The sequence below is a fragment of the Sturnira hondurensis genome, unplaced genomic scaffold, assembly GCF_014824575.4.
Source record: "Sturnira hondurensis isolate 20B ecotype Veracruz unplaced genomic scaffold, ASM1482457v3 Scaffold0001872, whole genome shotgun sequence".
Lineage (NCBI taxonomy): Eukaryota > Metazoa > Chordata > Mammalia > Chiroptera > Phyllostomidae > Sturnira > Sturnira hondurensis.
Genome location: NW_028074503.1, coordinates 5,120,257 through 5,137,575, shown reverse-complemented (window position 1 = coordinate 5,137,575; position 17,319 = coordinate 5,120,257).

Below are 17,319 nucleotides of genomic sequence, written 5' to 3'. Positions count from 1 at the left end.
GGTGTCATATTGCTGTTACTTTGGGGGACTTGAGTTTACATGGACATTAACAAAGTAATTATTTTCTCTTAAGTGTCTTTGCTTGCAGTTAGGACATGCGGCCAGCAGCTGATCTGTAGTGCTCTGGTTAGTGCCCTGTGTTCCAGACTACACATTTTCCCAAGGAGAGGGCAACAGAGGAAATAATGAGCACACTTTCAACCTTTTACCTGGACTGAAATAAATACTGATACATAATTAAAGTGAGACATAAAGAAATGGGCACCTAAGTAAAACTTGGCACCTAATTATCAAACACTATTATCAACACTACTTGACTTAACCTTGAGCCTCTCTGGGGCCTTTAAGAATGTCAACTGCTAAGACACTGCTCTAGTACAGTGGTCAGAATGTGGGCTCTGGTGTCAGATGCCCGGGCTTACAAATTCCCGTTCAGTCATCTATTCACTCCAAGCAAGTTGCTGAGCTACTGAAAGTCTCTGGTTCTCTTTCCTAATCTGTAAAATTGGAATAACAATAATACCTATCTCACAGAGTTGTTATGAGAATTGATTAAAAAGATAGATGTCAAGTTCTTACAGCTTCAGTCCCAACCTGTTTGATATTGTTCCTCATCAGGAAAAAAAATTTGAATGTGTGTATCTCATTACATGTATAAGATATACATGCATTTATAAATTAATGTGCCACTAAACAAAAATATATACATTATATAACATACACAAAAATGGAAATTTTAGTGATGGAAATTGATTTTTTTAAGATTTTTATTCTGTTTTATTAGTAATATAGAACATACTTTTGCACTAGGGGAATTATTATGATACTTAAATGTCATTTATATTGTTATATTGAACTAATGGTGTTAAAAGAGCAATGTGATTAAAATAATTTTTAAAATCTTGCTTTACTACCTTGATGTAATTTATTTGAATGTTTCCACTTTGTTTTAGTGAATAACACAGCCTAAAATACACTTCACTAAGATATGACTTTCCAAGTGAAATAAATTAATCTCTGGCTATCCTTACTAAAGTTTACAACCTATATATCAAGTATGGGCATTTTTTGTTAAGGTTTAATTAGTAAACATTCTCTGATTTCAGTCAGTTATTTTTTAAAATAATCAGAAATCATTATATTTTACTGAACAAGTTGAAAACATTGAAATTCTTCATCTGGAAGATTTATAAATGGGTAAGACTATTTTGTTTCTGGATTTTTTTCTAGATTTAAAAGCTTTGGTAGGTAACAGTATATTGAAAAAAACATGGTAATAACAAAAACTCTTCTGGTATCTTTATTTTTTAAAATGATCTTTTCATTCCAGAGATTTCTTTTGCAAAACACATCTCTCTCTCTCTCTCCCTCTCTCTCTCTCATTATGTAGTCATATTTATCTGCAAGGTACAAATGAAGTGTGATTTTTTTTAAAAGTTAGATAAATTTTAAAAAGCTAGATAGCATGTTATTGACAACCGCATACTATCAAGAAAAAAAGTCCTAGTGAATATGGGACATGTATTTGGTGCAATTCGTTACTAAGCTCAGTAATTCTGATAACATTTCTAGGAGATAATGTGAGAGCGTTAGTGGATGGCTGTAAGATTTGCAGGTGTCTTCTTGCCATCTGTCTTCCTAATTAATTCTCGTAACCACTCTGTGAGGTAGGTTTATTACTATTCCAGTTGTACAGATTAGGAAAGAAGACCAGAGGCTTTCAGTAGCTCACTCACACTCATGTGGTGACAAAGTATTCGAAAAATTCAGCTCTTTAAAGAATGTAGCCTGTACATCCATTTACCTTGGTTCAAGTAAACTGCATGTCACAATAAACTAGAAAATGAGCAAGCAAATGATGGCATCAGTGCCAAAATGCCTAGACACTGTGGAATCCCCACACGTCTTAGGTCCCCTCAGTCTAACACATGGATTGCGGGAGAGAGTACTTGGGTAAATCCCCACATTAAATACCAATCGTGAACATTTTTCTCTTTGTTATAATAATAATAAATAGGAGTTTAATGTTTTCTTCCCATATTTTAGTGGATTATCTTGTTGACCCTTGGGGTATGCACGCCCCACTTTAGGGGCTGGTGACTCAGCAGGTCCCTGGGACGTTGTGAGTAGTCAACAATTGTCAACATCCCTGTTGCCTTTTTAATGCACCTAAACCTTTATCCTAAGATGTGTTCTTACTCTGTCAGAGGTGGTTTCATAATCCAAGGATCTCATAAAAGCAACGCACTCACTCTCCAGGCAAACCTCATGTACATGTACACCTGCAACTTTGCACAAACCCTGCAGAAAGTCTATCCCTGAGCCTTGAGAAGGCCTTTCTTAGATCTAATAAACTTATCAAAGCACATGAAGGATTCAACCACCTGAGGGGGTTACTATTACTAGATAGTACATATACCTTGCTGGTGAATCGCTCATTTGAAGCCTCCCCTTCCCCACTGTATATTTAGATATACCCTCAAGTCGAAAAGGCAGGGATTTCCACTGTCCTTTACATTCCTTTCTATGTGTGCATTGAAACAGATAGACAGATGTCACTGTCACTTGGGATTCACCAGAGAGCACCATTAACTCGGTGAATTTTTACCTTGAATCTCAGTTATTTGAGGAAGTATCTCCAAGTTTTCCTAGCCCAACAGAGACCGAATAACCAGGTTTTGCTTAATTAACTTAAATGCAAAGTCTAAGTTTGCTTTTTACAAACCTGGTTCAGAAGCACCTATCTGAAGGTGCTTTAGGATTTCATCCAAAAATATATGTATTTTTTATTTTTCAACTTGACAGCTTTTCAAACACTATTTAAATAAACACATAGTAAGAATTTTAAACAGAAAGGTTCCAGAGGCTACCCCAAAAATGACATCTGAAAAAATTTTAAATCCTAAGGCCCTTTCCTTCACCTTTGCCTCACCCTTCTCTTTAGAATGATTTTTCTACTCAACTAGTACTCACCCTAAACTAAGGGATCAGTATGATCATTAAGCTTAACACTGTCTTGGGCTACTCAGGACATGTTTGCGTATGTATGCACACGTACGTTCTGCAGAAAATGACATTACTTTTTTTAACTCTGTGAATTTGTAAAATGCCCCTTGAATTCTGTCTTGCTTCCCTATAACGGCCCCCAACCTTTCTACTTCTCACACAGAATGCCAGTTAGAGGTCATCCAAAGTCTCTCTAAAGAAGAAGAAAAACTGATGATTATTCTCCAGTGCAATTCAGCACCCAATTTCAATGCATATTGTGTATTTTTTAATGGAGGAGCACATGAGTCATCCTCTATCAATATACATGTGTGAGAGAGTTCATTGGTTTTTAATAATCTGGCTTTTCTCTTTCCCTTTCCAAACACAGGGCTTTTACCAATCAATCATACAAGCATTTTCCTGGAGGTAAATTATAACGTTTGCTGGGAATATAAAGGTAGAGATCTAGGTAATACTCAGATTTTGAAATTCAAAGTAAGTCAGACTCAAGCCTTATAAGTCAGGCTATTGACTCAAGAACAGATTTTCTAAATCCCCTCATCTCCCCACGTCAGGTGAGCCAACCCCATAGTAGTGAGAAAATATGACATAAGAAAAGTAAAAGTAAAAGCGCTTCTTCTTTTCTAGCTCAGGTCATTATAGGAAGGGAGAGGGAGAGAAGGAAGGAGAGGAAGGAAAGACCCAACTTCTTCAACCTGAATATATTTCTTGCATACACGTGAGGGGTCACTCCCACTGCCTGCGGAATGCATGTGCCAATGACTCTCAAGTTATAAGAATTCAGAAACCTTTTTCAGCAGCTATAATAACTACTGATTTTGGAGATATGTTACAGATTTAGGGACAGTAAAACTAAGCTTCCTATTAATCTCATTGAAAGACACAGACTGTATTTTAAGCTTGATTCTATTTAGAAATACTGGCTTACTGAGGTATCTCCTGGTAGGTACTGGAAGTTTTGAGTTTAAGTTCCACTGATGTTTTATGGAGTCACTTTGAAAACTAGAGTATCGTGTTTGTGAAATGAGTCTGTAATGTGACTGGACCCCTTCCCTCTCACACAGATATTGCAGAAATGTCTGGTATCACACGCGAGAGAGTATCATGGAAGTAACCTGACAGAGTGAGATTAAACCCCATTGGAAAAGGGGAGAATCTAAAGAGAGCCAAGAACAGGAGTCAATGGACAGCCATAGAGTCTGGTCCCCATGCCTTCTGTCACTGTCACTATTAAAATTCTCAAGCCCTTAATGTTTTAGCATTAATTATTCATTAGAATTAGACATAGCCATGAAGGCATCTTAATGAGCTTTAATGGCAAATAGCCAAAACATCAGGCCTCTCCCCTTGCACGTTACCTGAGGGGATTCTCTGCAGATCCTTCCAGTCCTCATCTGTAATAAAAATACTGTTAACCCTTAATATCCATGCTGGGCCTGGTCAGTGCCCTGTGGATACACTTCCCAAAGGGGTCAAGTGGGGAAGAGTAGAGACACGTAAGAGACTGGAGAGAAATGAGAAAGAAAGAATCAGGCTGGGAAAGACGGATGGCTCTTCAGTCACATTAGGAACTGCTTCCATATGTTCTCCTTTGTGGAGGTACATCATGGAATTAAAACCTGTGTATCCAACCCTAGAACATGGAGAGTTTAATTAGGGACTTTTTTCATAACCTTTCAAAGATCAGAACTCCCCTTGGGAAATATATCTATTGTTTGTCATACATACAACTCAATACAATTTTTTAAGAACCACATGGGCAAATATAGGACACAATCTGTCGATACTTGTGAAATACACAAGGTTAAGGAACAAAGAATAGAGGTACCTTTTCTGGGAACCTAGAGAACCCCATCAGTAATGATCATGCGATCCACTTCTTACGCCCCCACCATCACGCCTCCACATTCCAGCTATCAGCTAGCATGGAAAACACACGCGCAGCATGTGATTGCTCTATCCTTTCTTTGCCTCAGTCCCTTCCTAGTAAAACGTAGGAGATGGCAAAGGTTAACATCCACAGGCCTGTCAGGACTCTTTTGAGTACATTTCCTATGAAGTATTATTTAGTCTCCAAAAGTTTAAATGAATCGGAATGCCTCTCCAGCTACTCAGATTACTTTCTGCAAATGACTTGGGCACCAGGAGAACGATGCATGGCTGATTGTAGTTGGCCAGATTGAGTAGTGGGGAGAGCTTAGCAGAAACAGATACGAGAAACGGAAGGTTTGGAAGCTCTTTTTCTATCTTGATTTGACTGTCGCACTGGCAGAGAGTAACGAACCAGAAGTTGCTGCTCCAACTCTGTGCACAGACATAAGAGAAATGGCCATTTTAAAATAACTACTGCTTTCTCAGGATCGGCATAGCAGGCACAAACAGAGCAGCGAGGGCTAGGCGGAGTGCTAAAGAGAGAGACGCTCTTCCAGTCGCCAGATGTCTGGCTATATAACTTTTTGGCACTTTATACACATAGAGGCAGATCTATGGATTGGATCTATAAACATTACAGTTACCATCTGACAACTGTTCAGTGGCCTTCGTCCAGTTTCTAGTGGACAGGTGTTTGAATTACAAAAAAATCCACCCTCACAATTGGAGCTACTAATTGATGTGCTTGTTGGAAGGCCCAGAATCAAGGCCAAAAATGGAACGGGCATGAAGGTAGAAATGTTCCCCCTTCCTGGTGGTCCCTCCCATCTAAATTGGAGGCATTTGGGGAGAGCTTCGCCTGGCTGCTGTGTGGGTTTGTGATTAGATGGCATCAGTTCCCCCTGCTTTGGATGTGTGGCATTTCCCAAGCCCTTAATTAACTTTCAAAAATATTCAAGATTACAGAGCTCCTTTTTTTCTACCCACTACGACTTTCGCAGTTTTCATGGTGGCTTGACTTATTGGCAAACTTGACAACGATACACAATTTAGGTTTTGTCTGCAACTCAGAAGAGAGACTTAATGAATTATTGTTGATGTTTCTCTACGAACATTGGCACAAAGTGCAATCTAGTTATGAAGACCCCCCCCCCTCAGGTTCTGGGCATCCCTGAGGGCATTCATGCCCCCTCACGTCACCAGAGACAGAACGCTGGGCCTATGGGTTCTAGGTGGGGTCACGGGAAAATGCATGAACATGCCATACTCTTTGCTCCTGTGAACAAACATACATTCTCTTTGCTCCTGTGCTCATGAGCACATCTGAATTTCTAAAACTCTGTGTTTGCCCCGACAAGAGCTTCTGAGTAACACAGAGGATTGTTTATTTCCTCCTGTAATCTGTGCTGCCTTTACCAATAAAACTTTGAGAACAAAAAGACCTCACCGTTCTTTGAAATAAAAGGTCCTAGTCCTATTTTTAGTTATTTCATTAAAGTTCTTCCTTCACAAGTTTCTAATTTGGTGTGTTTCAGAGTCACAGTCAATAATGTATCTAATGCTGATAATAGCATTGGCATAAGAACACTTTTCGCATTGGCAGGGTTCCTGTTAGGTCCAACAGTGTCGAAGGCGATATTAACAGTGGCAAATGAGGGAGAAAGCTTTCCTTGCTCACCCTTTTTTTTCAGTAAGAGATAACCCATTTTTGTAGTGAAGTTTGCATGAAGCAGGGCTGTGATGAGTAAGAGACCTTTGAAATGAGATTAGATGTAATATTAAATGTAAAAGTCTACTAAAACTGAGAAATTTGTCATCAGCTTGGATAAATGCAAAAAATTACTCTGATTTGGAAAGTAATTTTTTTAGAAATAATAATTTAACTTACTGACAATCACAGAGTTTGCCATAAAAACAGTTGCATGGAGAACTGTGTCCCAGTGATGCAGAAACATTCCTACATGACAGAGTGACTATTGGTGTATCTTTTTGTACAGTGGTGAATAAACTGACCAGTCAGTTCTGCTAAACTACCAATCTGAATTCATTTTACACTTTACTGAAGTGATGGATAGGACAATTGACTTCGACCAGCTACCCCACTGGAAGCTATTAGTCGGGAGCGGAGGCTGAGCCCAGATCTCGGGTCCTGGTCTGAAGCCCTTGTTTACTTCATTGCCTCTGCCTTGCTGATTGCAGACTCTGCAGGTTGGAGAAGTCAGAAGTGTGAGGTCCTGAGCCCTCAGTGCTGTGGCTCCCAGGCAGCGTGTCACTGAGGCAGATGTTTAGCAGAATGTGTTACTATATATGTATATATGTTTAGCAGAATGTGCTAATATATTCATGTATATGTATACCAGGTATACATATGAATGTAAATAGTATATATATATATATATATATATATATATATATATATATATTAATGTATACATATTAGGATGATCTTACCAGGAAAAATATTTACAGGCCAGATCTTTTTAAAAATCCACAATGAAATAGCTTTATTGAGTGTCAAGGGAAATGTCTTTTTATAATTTCTTTTTAAATAGAAAATATCAAGATACAAAAGTTGAATAGTAATACAGTGAACCTCCCATGTGCTTACCCCTCACCCAACTTCCACCTTTCCCAACTCCTGCCCAGTTTTCTCTGCAGCCCAGCACGACTCTTGCCCTCCCAGGTCATGTGAAGCAGTGTCAGACATCATAGCATTTCATTTAAAAATATTTAGTGGGAAGGGTTTTCAGGAACATGCATAAAGGACACATGGACAAAACCAAAGGGGGGTAGGATGAAGGGTGGGAAGTGGGGATGGCTGGGGTGAAGTGGGGGAGCAGTGGTGAGAAAATGCAGAAAACTGTACTTGAACAACAGTAAAAAAGTGTGACAAAAATAAAAATAATTCTAAAACAAAAAAGTAAAAATATTTCAGCATGTACCTTTGAGGAAATAGACTCATTAAAAAAACCCTATGAAACCATGATCACACTTGTAAAAACTCACAAAGATCTTTTCACATTACTTAATTCTCAGCCAGTGGTCACATTTCTTTTCACTGAGACCCAAATATGGCTCACACATTGTACTTGTGTGATGTATCCCTTTTAATTTTCCATCTTTCTTTTTTTCTTCTGAAGTAGTTTTTGTTGTTGTTGAAGAAGAAATGGGATCTTGCCCACACACTTTTCTACAGTGCGGATATTGCTAGTGTCACTTAAGGGGCATCTCCTGTAAACTGGGAAGTAGGTCTGAGGCCTGAGCAGACCCAAGGTTGACTTAGCGGGCAATGCTGCTCTATGGGTGGCGTTAGGTACCTCCACTGGGAAGAAGAGAGTGTCTGGTTGTCTCTCTTTGTGATAAGTGTGACCTGTTGTAGCATTCACTCCTTCTTCATTTAGTCGATACAAGACTTCTGTAATGAGGAACTTCCCCTCACCAACTCCTGGGTTATGCTGAAGTGCACCTTGTACTCACAAGGCAGAATTCATGCTCCATTCTTTCTTTTTATTCCCCAGTTTTCCAAACAGAGGTCCATTTCCCTGGCGTCCTCCAATGGTGAGCAATGAGGTTTTTTTAATTACCATTATGTAATCATGGATTTAAACCTATCTGACAGGTTTCTATCTGTTTTCTTATTATCCTTTACTGCTGATCAAGTGTCCCACTTTTGGTCACTGACCTCCTCTTCCAATGGGCTCCTGAGCACATTCCCGTTGTCTTCGATAGTTGCTTCTGATAATCCCAATATCGTATTATGCATCTCCTGCCCAGACTCAAGAGCATTCATTTCTCCTAAGAGTCCTGGTTCCTCTTGGGGTTATAGTGTTTTTAGAGACTGAGATTTTAGGCATTAGAGAATTCTCTTTGCTCCTGGGTTCATAATTTTTGCTTTCTGTTTTTTCAGTGAACAGAGTTGGGTATATATTGTTTTCTATATTTCATATATTCTGTTATGAAATATATATATATACCTTCTATAACAGGAAATATAATAGAAAATTTAAAACACATAAGCAGAGAAAATCAAATAATGAATGTCTCATGTTTTCTTTCCCCCAGCTTCAATAAATATCAATATACACACAATTCATACACATGAATTGTGTATGAATGCACAAATTTGTGTATGTACATGCACAAATACATATAGATAAAAACATATGTATAAATCACATTAATTCAAATTAATACAACAATTCAATGTTGGTTTTTACTTCACCTGAAAATCACAGTGGTCAATGATTCTTAAATACTTGCTTAATCCCAACTCTCAGAATAATAAAAACAACATTATCACTAATACTGTTTTTTCTTTTTTCTTGTTTTCTTTTGTCTTTTGGGTGTACCTTAATAAAGATATACAACCAAATGTTTTAACAATACCTGGATACTTCTCTAGGCTTATGCCACCAACTCTATATAAATTTAGGTTCATTTGTTTCATTTTTTTTTCTTTCACTTTTTAGGATTCATTTCTTTCACATTTAACTTTGTTGCATAAAATATTTACATCATTTCCAAAATGAAGTCTACAGGACATATTCAGAGCTCTATGTACTATTCAGAGCCCTCCACACCATTTAGTCCCTCTTCACAGATAACTAGTTTATCTTATAATTTATATAACTAGTTTATTTTATAATTTATGTTTATATTGTTTGTTTTAAAGAGAAAATATACAATACTTGCCTTATACATGTAGACATGCATTCATATCTCCCTTTCTTAGAAAGAAGATAGTAAACTATACTTTTCTTTATCATGTGTTTTCCACTCAACATTATACTGGGGAGGTAATTCGATCATTGGAAGTGGATGTATTTCCATTCATTTTTACAACTGCATGATACTTCGTTGTGTCAAGGTTCCCTAGTTTATTCAACTAGTCCCTTATTAATTGTGTTTGAGATTCTTTCAGCTGTTGCTCTTACTGATAATACTGCAATTATTATCTTTGTGACGGTGTTTTAGTGTTTTGACCATGTAGTTCTAAGATAGATTCCTGGAAGTAGTATTGCTGAGTCAAAGGGCAACTGCGTGTGAAATTTTGCTAGATGTTTCCAAATTCCCCTCCACAGGGGTTGTACCACTTTCATTCCTTCCAGCAACGTGCGAGCACGCTCATTTCCCACAGCGTCACCCACAGCGTGGGTTGTCTAACTGTTGCGTTTTTGCCTAACAGAGGAGGAACAGCATGTTGGAGTAGTTTTATTTTGCATTTAGTTTGTCATTAGGGACACTGAGTACATTTCCTGATGTCAAAGAGCCCCTTGCATTTCTTTTTCCATGTGTTATTTGTTCCTGTCTCTAGACCACTTGACAGTTGCTGAGTTTTTGTGTTCTGTTTTTAGAAGCTCTTTGTATATTAGAGATATTGGTAGAAATAATATTTTATCTGTAAATAAGTACAACATACTTTTCTAATGTCATTTGCCTTCTCCCCCCCCCCCCGCCCAAAAATGTGTGTATGGATCTGTGAGTGTTTTATTTTTATACCTCATCTACTATTTTTTGCCTTATTGATTCTGGGCTATGAGTCTTAGGAAGGCTTTCTTTACTCCCTAGTATTCAAGGAGTTCACTCGTTTTTCTTTTTATACTCTGTGATTTGATTATGTGGCATTTAAATCTCTATTCATTTGGAATGTATCCTGGCATATGTTGTAAGAAATGGATCTAATTTAATCTTTCCTATATGGATATCTAGTTATCTCATTATTGTTTCTTAAATAGTCCATCTTTCCCCCTATGATTTGAAATGCTACATTAATGTACTATAATATATATTCTAACTATATTTATTTACTATACATTTTACACCTGGGTGGATTTGCATCCAGATTTTTCCATCCTGTCCCATTGCCATTGCTGATATCAAAATGTTTTAATTATGAAGGCCTTATTTTATAGTAATATCCGGTATGCCCAGCCTCCTCCTCATTACTTTTCTTTTTCATGGTATTCCTGGTTACTCTTGTTTATTTGTAGTTCTTCCAAATGGTCTCTATAAGCAACTTGTCTGTACTCAAGGAAAAAACACTGACAACATTCTTGTTGTTAGTGATTTAAATTTATTTATGAGAGAAAACTGACAACCTTATTATGTTGAATTTTTATATTCAAGTACATGGTATACCTTTTCACTTATTCAAGTTTGTCCCTTTTAGAAATGTCATGTAATTTTTATGATATAGATCTTGGGCAGTTATTGATAATTTTACACATAAGGTTTTTAATTTTAATTTTTGTCATTATGAGTGGAATCTTGTCTTTTATTATATGTTTTTTTGTATTACATACAGGCTATTGATTTTTATGTTAATTTTATAACCTGCTAAGTCTATTATTTTATAACCTAAGCCCTCTTATTGCTTGTAGCAGTGTTTAATTAATCTTTTTCAATTTTTTAATAATATATAGTCTTATTATTTATAACTAAGATAACTTTTTTTCATTCTAATCACTTTCTCTTGCTTAATTGCATTGGCTAATTCCCTCAACACAATGTTATATAGTGGGAGCACATTGTTGTCTCTCTCTCCATCTCCATTTCCATATCTCTCCCTATCTACACATCTTCCATTGTTTTATAATTCAGTTATGTATATTTAAATATCTAATCTATTTGGCATTTATCCTGGCATATGATGTTTATCTTTTTCTAAAAAGCTATCCAATATTTTCCCAATATGGCAGGTTTTTAAATCATTTTGCCACGTTAATGGAGTGAGAAAGGCATCCTTACTCTAAGGTCAAGGTGTGTTTATTATTATTATTATTATTATTATTGTTATCATTTTTAAAATTTATTTAACTCTTGTTCAAGTACAGTTTTCTTTCCTGTATTCCCAGCCCTGCCCCCCCAGTGCTCCCCACCTCCCTCCCATCTCTGCCCCCCACCTTAGTTATTGTCCATGTATCCTTTATACTTGTTCATGTGCGTCCCTCCCCTTTTCCCCTGTGATTCTCTCAAGGTGTGTTTTGAATGGCCCTGTTAGCCCAGGGAGCCAGGGAGAGGAAGCTGGAGCATCCCCCCGCCCCTATTCCCATCTGCTCCGGCGTTCCAGCCCATAGTGTCCTGGCTGCGACCTGCACGCTGGGGACTTACTTTTTCTGTGTCCGTCATAAGTTCTCATTCTCTTTTATGTGTTGTTGCTGTCCTCAGGGCAGGAGTACTGTCTCCCTTTGACCTCAAATGAGGCATCGCTGGTGCTGCCACTGTCACCGCTTATTGATTAAGTGCTTATGTCATTAATGTCTTGCTCAGTCCCTTGCTCCCATTCTTCCTCTCTTCACATTTATAATTATTTTATTCCCACCTGCAGGCTCAGTAGCTTTATAACTTGCCTTAATCCTTTTTTTAGAAAGATGTGGTTTATAAATTATAAACAGAAAAAATGTAAATATAAAATGAATATCTTCTTCATTTTTAATTATGGGGAGATACAGTTTTATAATGAATGAATTTCTAGGCCAAAGGAAAAATATCTATTTTTTTGTACTTGAATACCAAAGAACTTTCTGATAATACTTCGAGTACATTAATATTTAAACAAATTACCCAAAGCTTCTTGTTAAAGTATAGAGTACTGTTGTTGTGAGTGTCATTCACAGTTTTCTAATTTGCTGAATTTCTATAATAGGTTATGAGCTATAGGAAAATTTAAGCTGCATTCTAAGGCTAAGAAATATTTTTCAGTTTAATATAATGACTCTGTTACTTCAGAAATTGGACACGAGGCCAACAAGGGCACTCCTGAAGGCAGTTGGGGCCCCCAGATTATCCTGCTCATCTTTGCAGAGGGTACCTGTGTTCACTGCCTCTCCTTAGTCAGGGAGACCTGACTCCTCAGGCTTTCTCCCAGGAGCTCTGTGGGGCTGTTTTGTGATGCTGACCACTATGGTCAGGGCAAAGGCCTGAGAGCTGAGGACCCCAGGTTGGAATCCTGGATTAATTTTGTGTGTAGGAATAATTGTATCTATCTCCTGCAACTGTTGGAGGTGTGCGTGGTTTCTTGTTGAAAAGCTTTGAATGTCATGACTGACTCACCGTGGGGATTTAGTCAAGTGTTACCTCCACTGTCCATTTGGTTCCCAACTTCCCAGCCTTCCCTATTCTGTAGCTTTTCTGTAAATGCAACAGAAGACACTGCCAACTCCCCACCCAGCCCCCAGCCCCCAAACGGAAAAGCAGAAAACCTAACTCCTTGCGAGGCCTTCGACAGTTCTCAATCAAGTGCCGCTCACTTGACCTTGCTCACTTGGATCTGCGAACCAGTTGCTGCCGGAGTAATTTCGTGCTGTACCATCTGAGAGGCTGAGCAACCGAGAGCTGGAAAGACCTTGGCGATCATACAGTGTAACCCTCTCATTTTTCACAGGAGGCCCAGAGAGGCCACATGGATGGCCCAAGGTCACAGAGTTAATTACGGCTGAACAGGGGCTGCTTCCCAGGTCTCCGCCTTCCCGGTGCAGAGCTATTCCGCTACACAAGACTGTCGTTTTCTCCTGAGTTAGCAGTTCTCCCCCTGGGTAAGAGAAGCCTGGAAGCAAATGTCTAAATGTGGTACATTATCTAAAATTACATTTGCACAATCACAGTCCATTCAATTCGAGAAGCTCTGAACTTTAATTCGTTGGAGTCATACGTTTGCAGACAGAATTTTAGCCAAAGTGAATTCTAAATTCAAAGGACAAGCTAGACATGTGAATGTGGCTTAGGATCTCCCTTTCTAAAAAGAATCCGGTGAAACAAACACCACTCTGATGACCAGCCAGTCAGGTCTGGTGAGGTGTACCTGTTTCTTCCAGGGAAGGTCTGGTGTCCTTAGCATTACCATTAGCCTGATAAACCTAGGCCACCCCCCAGGTGGTGGGCTTTGCCAGTCTTTGATGATAGAGTTTAAGTACCTATTAGCCACTCACAAAACTTTCAAATTAGGCATACATCCTCCCAACTTTATACTGACTTTTCCAGGAGCAAAGATTGTTAGCTTCCAGTATTTGAGAATACTTTGAGGGGTGGTGGACACACAATACAATGTACAGATGATGTATTATAAAATTGTACACCTGAAACCTATATAATTTTTTTTTAAGATTTTATTTATTTATTTATTTTTAGAGGGGAAGGAGAGAGGGAGAGAAACATCAATGTATGGTTGCCTTTCGTGCGTCCCCTGCTGGGAGTTGGCCTACAGGGAACTGGCCTGCAACCCAGGCATGTGCCCTGACTGAGAATCGAACCGCAATCGTCTGGTTCGCAGGCCCGTGCTCAATCCACTGAGCTATGCCAGCCAGGGCTGAAACCTATATAATTTTATTAACCAATGTCACTCCACTAAATTCAATGAAAAATTCTAATAAAAAGTATAATATGGAAAGTTGACTGGATACAAGATAAATATAACAAACATAAACTTCTCTCTTCCCACTCTAGCAATAAGCATCTCAAATTGAAAATTGGAAAAATATTCAATTTACAGTTACAGACTTGTAAAGTCCTAGGATAATAACGATTGTAGTCACTGTAATGTCGTACACTATTGTGTTTTGTTTGTATTAATTCAATCAATCCTCACTACCTTCTCGAGATAGATTTTTTTTTTAAAGAAAAAAAGAAAATACTTTGATGTTTTTCTATGGCATTTACAAAGAAGTCAGTAGATAATGTTTATTTTTATCTTTATATATATTTTTGTGTACTTTAACAGATTTTAATTTTGAAAATTTTTTTGATAATTTCATATCAGGATCTTTTGAGGGGGTTCTCTAAAAACACTATAATGTTATACATAGTGTTTTAATTTGGGGATAAATAATTTAAATTATTTTAATAAACCAACAAGTCCCTTGTGATATCTTTAATCCAGATGAAATGGGAAAAAGTATGTGCTGCCAACAATTACCTTAAAAAGTGAGTTGAATCTGGCAAACCCAATTCCCTACAAATTTTTATTAAAATCTGTGGGCTACATTTTCTAAGTGTGTGGATTATACTTTGAAAAAAATTAAACCAACATTTTATTACATTTTTAAGACTAAAAATGGTAGGAAGAAATAAGAAAACTTAGTAAGGAAAAGTACATTTTATTTTGAAGATTAATTTCAGTATGGATCCAGAGAACTGTGTTTGTGGGCTTAACCTAAAAGGAACTCTTCATGGAGAACACGTGTTTTTACACACATGTAAGTATCTTGCGTCACACATAGTAAGCACTAAAAAGGTAGCCCAGACCTGGATTGAACTTCAATTTTGTTTGATTAATAAAGCAGGAATATTGACCAATTGTAACAAAATGAACTGCATGCAGATTCAAGTAAGTCTCTACAACTGGTAGCTTCACACTGGTGTAACTGAAGAATAATTCATTTTAAAGAGTGTGGTCACAGTCTGAGACAACTGCATAGAACCGTGCTCAGAGCAGGGCTTTCAGGTGTTAAAAAAAATGATTGAACCCAATTCCCCTTCCCTGTTTTTCTAACATGTTGGGAATATTCCTGTGAGTGAGCCTGGACTCTGTCTAAGGAAGCAAGACCACATCACAAAGAAAGCAGGAATCAGAATTGACATAACGTGCAGACACTTATTTTGTAGAATTCCCAATTATCTTCAGCATATAGTTCAAATATCTCATTTGTCTCTCCGGCACTGTCCTATGTAGAATTGATAATTCACTTGATTTAATCAGCATCCATTCAATGGCACTGACAAGGTATTCACAGGAAGATGTGAAGGTGTGAGGAAGGCTGAGAAATTTAAGAGAGTAAAAAACTGTGGGTGCAGATAGAGTTTGAGTAAGGTACTTACCTGGAGAGATGGAGAAAATTAAAAAGTGCGTTCTTGGCACAAAGAAAAGGCGCCCTGGTGAGTGGGAAAAATCATGGGAAGAGAGTGGATTTCTAAAGCCAGCAAAGGTAGAGTTGCTGCGCCCATTCTCTCAGAGGCTGATTGGGGCCAGTTGTGGACTGCAACCCTAAATGAGATGGTGGGTGGAATATGAGGCCGGGAGAAGAGGAGCACGGGTTCCATGCAGTTTTTAAAAATGGCTCATCTCCTATTTTTGTCACTCTTGCTTCGAGTGTAGGCACCGGTGGCTCACAGCAGTGTTGCTGATGGGGCGGTTTGTGAATCAGCAGCAACAGAAACACCTGAAGCAGTTGTTACACGGGAGCGTGCCTGGGTCCCACTCCAGATCTGAATCGGGATCTCCAATGGGCCATCGCGTCTGCATTGTAGCCAGATTTCCCAAATAGACATTATGACGTTTCCTCTCTACAGTACCTGCTAAGACTTACAGAGCAATTCTGCTTTAGAAAGCACATTTGCATTTATCATCTCATTTTATCCTCACAATAATCCTGTGGGAACGTTTTATCTTGATTTTACACATAAGTAAATTAAAACTAAAACATGTTAAGTAATTTCTCCAACAGCCCACATGCAAGTTGTGGCTCTGGGGCTTGAAACTGGGTCTGTGAATTCCGAATTCACGGTTATTTCTATAAGAGGGTGATTACTCCGTCTATCTGCTTATCTTGAGATTAGGTCACGTGTTAGCAGGCGATTGTGCGTGTGCCTTTGTCCCAGCCTTGGGTTGGGGTTTACCGTAATGCAGATAGAGGAGAAAACAAACAGCCCCGGGAGCACAGGTCTTGGAAGTTCAAACCTATAAACCTTGAAGTGATGGGAAATATTACCCCTGTGAGGCTTATGGTGGTTCTTTGTTCCATTGAAGCAAATTACCCAGTGATACCAGAAACTGATGCAAATTCAGGCCGGTCCTCTGTCAGCCTTTCAGAGACCACTACTCAATAGCATGAACTATCCGTTACCTTTATTCATCTTCTTTCTTGTTTCTGCTGCCTTCCTTTGGGCCATTTTGTGGTTTAGTTATACATTCACCCCTCTCAGTGTTAAGAGAGGGGTGAGAAAGGAAATGATACTAAATGCATATCGGTGCCTGTTAGCAGCCTGGTGAAAAAAAGCATTTGCAGTTATCACTCTTCATCAGATTTTGGAACTATTTGTGCGTTTCAATTATCCACGTTGTCCACATCTCCTATTGTCCCAACAGCATGGCGTTGACGTAGACTCCCAGCAAGCATATTGCTGCCTGTTCAGTGCAGTTGGCTGTGGCAGTTCATGGCTGTGTTAGACGAACACAGCATGAATGATCGCTAACTAACTCTCAGTTACTCAAGGGTTAATGGTCCAATGTGTTTGACAAGAGCTTTCTTTCTTCCCCATCTCCCTCCTGTTCCCTAGCTTTAGGTCATTTGGTTGCTTAGTAGCATCTCCACCAAAGAATATTTAAGTTAAATTAAACTCAAACTAAATTTTTTTTTTTACCATGGGAGTGGCTTTTGATGTCAGATAGAACTAGAGAAGAAAGTCAAATACATTTTTTCTGTTTTTTTAAATTTAAATGTCCAA